The 5,549-nt window shown below is 31.8% G+C and overlaps 1 long non-coding RNA gene across 1 annotated transcript in view; it reads right to left on the minus strand.

Annotated features, from left to right (window-relative positions):
- Positions 1 to 5,549, minus strand: part of LOC129963942 (uncharacterized) — a 39,994-nt gene that overhangs the window by 16,102 nt on the left and 18,343 nt on the right. The window lies entirely within an intron of this gene.

A 5,549-nucleotide genomic window follows, 5' to 3' on the forward strand; every position in this document is an offset into this window, starting at 1 on the left:
CTTAAGGTTGCATAAAAATAGTCAAGTTTATCTTATTTACCCTAGAAAAGTTTAGTTTTGATGAACGGATATTTTTCTTAAGTCGGGCCCTTAACATTTTAAAATTTCACTTTGTCTTGTTTGATAAAGATAAAGAAATAGAAATCTGATACCATTTATATGAAAATGATGTTTGATTTGACTTAGATTTGCGATATAAAAGAAACAATAAACTTATTACCCTATAATCGCCTTTGGCTACCAGTTTGTTCACCAATGATGCTGTTTTTATTGAATTTTAGTTAAATCATTCGGATGAAACTTCATGTACATAATTCTATTAAATTATCAGGTATTAAAGCCATGTTATTTTAATAGTCTTGCATATGCTCTGTTCATTGTACTTATGAACTTTCCTAATGGAGACAAATTCGATGACAACATTACACTATTATGTTCTGCTCATCGATCTTCTAAATTTAGCTGTATTGTAATTTTATTTTTTTATTCTTTCTATAAACTGCAGACATAGTAAACAGAATCCTTCATTAATTTTCGACAATGGAAAAAAAGATCGCGATCAAATATTTGGTGAAAAATGAAAACGGTCTCGGCTTCATTCCCAGTCATGAATATACTGTTGTGAAATATACTTAAATGTATATTTAAAGTTAATTAAATCTAAACTAAAGAATTTTATCGCAAATAAAGTGAGATAATTGAAACGACACTTTTTTTTGGAGTTTGAAATGGTGTAAAAATAATTTTTGTGCGAGAATATTTTGGAAATCATTGCAAGAAAAATCTAACTTCATTTTTAATTAACTAAAATTGTAACTGAAATGAAAAAAAAAAAAAAAAAAAAAAGAAATCTCTCTAAGACGCAGATTCCCACGTTTATCTAAAGTATATATGGGCTAAATTTTGCCGCTCTAAGTCAAATAGTTTAGCGCCAATATCGCTACACGCTTCATTGCCCAATCCTATATTAGGCTTGAGTAAGATAAGGATGCAGATAAGCAGATGTAAATGAATGTATGTTTTTTTAGAGAAAGAGTTCTTGCCCGTTATTAGATATCGTGCTTTTAGTTATTCATTGAATTTCTTTTTAAGACTATTTATGCGCTTGCAAAAAGTTAAAAAAAATCTAATATCACTCCTGAATAAATTTTATTTTCCACACTGACATGCCTAACACACACTTTAATTTGCGAACACTTTTGAATATTTTAAGACAAATATAGTTCCTATTTCTTTTTTCAGACAAACCAGATTTCCTATACAGAGGCGACGGCAGAGATTTGCCGACGGGGGGACAAGACAAAGTCGACAGGGGGGCAAGCACAATATCTCTAATTAGGCTTCAAAATTACTCATAATAATTAATTTTATATTTAATTAATAATAATTAATTTTATATTTAATTAAAGAAATCAAGTATTATTTAGCTTCTTTTTTATTCAGATGCTGATCCTTTCTTTCATTGTTAAAACTTTACAAAGGAATTTGTAAAAAATTGTTCTCAGTTTCTTTTAATGACCATAAAAAATTGTCAATATTTGAGTCTATTTCTTATATGAGACTCTTGAAATTTAATTTTTCTGAGATCTAGAATTAGAAAAAATATGTTATATTCCTTTCTAGATTGCTGAATATAGATAGAAACACAGATTGCGCCAAAATGACATGCCATGCTAAATGAATCAATGCATGGTCTTATTTTATACCAGAAACTATATTAAAAAAAACGTTAAAAGAAAAAGTTTTATAAAAGAAACGTTTTCAAAAATCTAAAATAATAAATAAAAAAAAAATCGATGTTTTTACCAAAAATCGATTTTTCAGCGTAATTCCCCCTATCTAAAATATTTGTTAAATCAGGATTGCAGCAACGAGCAGGAATTCAGATGTGTTTCGAATCCGAGGATAATAAATACACCAAATTACATTTAATAAAACAAAAAAAAAAATTACTGTAGTTTTGGCACGATCAATATAGAATGCGAAAAAGATACAATGATGTCGTTTCTTAAGAATGCCGCAGAAAATATTCTGTAAATATATATACAAACTTACTATTTTATGCAAGATATGAAAATATTCTTATGAAAAATGGACTGCTTAAACATTAGATCCCCCATGTATTTATTTTTCAATATATATTTAGGCTTAAAAAAACAGTGAATTTTATTAAGAAACAATTAGATCTTGAATTCGAATTCCCTATCTTCATTTTTAGGCATGCCTTCTTATGGTTAAGTACTATTTTAATTTAAAGTTATTGCAAGCTAATATTCCTCCCAAAAAGTGAATTTTATCCCCTCAATTGCATATGTTTTTTTTTAACCAATTCGTATACAAGAACGAGTCTCATTCGGTAAAAAAATTTACAAAAATTTTAACTTTAAATCTCCAATTAGGGGAAAGAATTAAGTAATTTAAAATGCAAAAATCACTTGAAAATGCATCGTTACCTCAAATGCCATTATACTATTCTAGGGATTAAAATAACAATAATTATCTCAAATAAGATCTGCCATCTAATTAAGTAGTTAAATTCATATGTCAAGGGGTTAATGTGTTATATATGAATATTCTATGAATAACACTTTTAATCATCCTTTTATAAAGACTTCTTTATATAAAGTCTATTATAAATTTAGAAACATCTGAAATCACATAGTTTTTGCTGCAAATAGTAATTGAAAGAAAAAAATAAATAAAAATGATTCTTTCCCCGATTACATAGTCATAATATTGAATGCAGAGTTTGAATAATTTAGGAAGTAATTTATTTAATAAATTTAGTGCATATTTGGTTAAACTTTTTTAGGGTAGCTAAAAAGCTACCAAACCACAAACCTATTTTTTGTCGTCAGTTGTAGTCAGTAATACCTCTTTAGTGTAATAATTGTAGCTTGATAAATTAGATTGCGAAAGAAAACAGATATTTTACTGTAAAGAAACGTAATTTGCAATTGTACAATTTACTTACTTCAGTAATTTATAATGAAGCTACATAATTTCGCTACAGTAAAGTAACTTTCTTTTAGCACGCATATGTCCAACCATGTCAAAAAAAAAAAAAAAGAGTGTTTGATGAAATTTAGTTTAACTATTAACTAGGTCATAGTGAAATGAATAAAATAAATTTACCAATTTGTTACCTAAGAAGTAACAATTAGATTAATAAGACGACGATTAACTTTAGAACTTGAATTTGAGTGATGAATTATGGAAAACTACACTATCGTCCTATTCATGAATAATACAAAAGCTTCAATTTCTCTAATAATTCCACTGGCAGGAAATCGAAGTGCTCGATGAAAATAACCTTTTTCCCATAATCTATGATAAAATCTTAGCCGAAGGGAAAAGGATTAGTCGAGAAAAATGTGACATCTTATTCACTTGCCAGCTTATTGATTATTCTGCCAAATATAATATAAAGTATATGCTGAATGAACATTATAACATTTAAATCAGATGACTGAGAAATTTGAATTTAATGTTGTCGGCATCCATCGCATTGAAGTCTTAGTCGACCAATCAAAACTTTTTGGCAAAATGCGACATATTTTATGTCTTATTCACATGTCGCCTTGTCGGTTATGTATTGCCAAAAGTAGTAAAATTAAAAGCTTGATTTTCAGACATTTGAATCAAATGTCCGAAAATCTGCAGATATAATCTTCGAAATCCATCGCATTCATCACATCCAGTTCACAATCAGCCGCCTTAAAATTGTCGGCAGAATGCGATATCTTATTCAGTCGGATAAATTGTCAAAGCTAGTGCAAATTATAAGTTAAATGAACAACATTTCAATCAAATGTCTGAAAATCTGCAGACTTAACGTCTTCGATACTCACCGCATTGAGTTCATAGTCGGCCGACCAAAAATTGCCAACAAAATGAGCCTATCACTTTGTCGATATCTTATTCACTTGCTAGCTTGTCAGTTATATGTCAAAAGTAGTACAGATTATAGGCTGAATGAACGACATTTAAATCAGATGTCTGAAAATTTGCGAACTTATCATCTTCGACATCCATCGCATTCAGTCATATTATTGACCATTGCAAAATACGTCATATTATTGACCTACCACTCTATCGATTATTTTGCCAAATACAGACAAAACACTTTAATTGTTAATCGACTGTTTACAATATATTAACTTCAAGGCAGTTTTTAAATAATCATATTTGATAATGCGCATCTCTCTGCAACCATCATGAAGTGGTAAACACCTTTACAGACGAAATTCTGAATCTCTCGTAGACGGGGGGCGGGCGGGCAAGCCTACTGCTACCGCCGCCTCTGTTCCTATATTAAAATATAGTTCTGAAAACAAGATGGCACCTTTTGGGGAATAATTTCTAGGGAAAGCAAGAGTAATAAATACGTATATAGACAGAGTGGAAGGTTTCTATACTGAGGCATTTCGATCATTAGTGTGAGAATTGTGGATAAAGACTTTTAATTCATAGTTTGGCCGGCGTCCTGGCATAGGGGTAGCGGGTCTTCCCCGTGATCTGGGCGTCCCGGGTTCGAGTCCCGGTATGGGCATGGTTGTTCTTCTGTTGTTCTATCTGTGAGATGTGTGAATGTGCCCTCCTGTAAAAAGGGGTTGTGCAAGCGAATGAAAGATGCGTGAGTGGCAAAGTCGTACTCTTGGCCCTAGTTGGCGCTGCTATAAAAAATAAGAGACGTCCCCCTCAGGCTTAAATCGCTGTCTTCGTAACAGCGGGCTTGTCAGTGGCAAGTGCCATAAGAAACAAACAACAATTCATAGTTTGTTACCCTAAAAGACATCTGTTGTGGCAAGGTTGAAGGCCAGTGCTTTTTTGCTTCTTGATTAACTAATGCACTGTATTTTAAATTAAAGATTTGTAGTTTTCAAAGTAAATAAGCTAGTATTCTTTTAACAACACAGTTTATCGTTTTGAAGCTTCCGAAATGAAGACGTCTGATCGATTCACCTATGTACAATGAATTCTCGTAATCAACAGACGAGGACGAGCGGAAATAATCACCGAAAACGAATTAAAGTGTAACATTAATTTCAAAAGAAATAATTTCAACGTAGGTGCCAACAGTCTTGCTAGAAATATATCCAGTAACTCGGAGGAATTGTCCCAATAAAGAGTATCAGCGCTAGGACTTTTATCATTATCTCACTGAAACTCATCTGTTCTTTTAGGTTTAGTTTCAGCACTATTACTCAATAAAATTAGATGATGATACAAACAATTAATAAAGGGATACCAAAAAACTCTTGTCTAGAGATCATATTTTGGGTTCGATTTTCTTCATCTAATTGAACTAACTCTGTATGATCGTTAAAACTTTTTGGACGCATGAAAAGTGACCTCCTCCTTGTTATGCAATCATTAACTGGAGTTCTTTCAGCCTTTCTATCGTGCATTAGTATTGTTCGTGCTCGTCTGCCGGCACGTGTTCCAGCTTGATCTGACGCGTGAGCCAGGAGAAACAGGAGAAACAGGAGAAGCGGCGCCAGTCGAGTCTGGGGAAGGGAAGGGGAATCATTACCCCGCATTGGGTA

The sequence above is a fragment of the Argiope bruennichi genome, chromosome 3 (genome assembly GCF_947563725.1).
Source record: "Argiope bruennichi chromosome 3, qqArgBrue1.1, whole genome shotgun sequence".
NCBI classification, from domain to species: domain Eukaryota; kingdom Metazoa; phylum Arthropoda; class Arachnida; order Araneae; family Araneidae; genus Argiope; species Argiope bruennichi.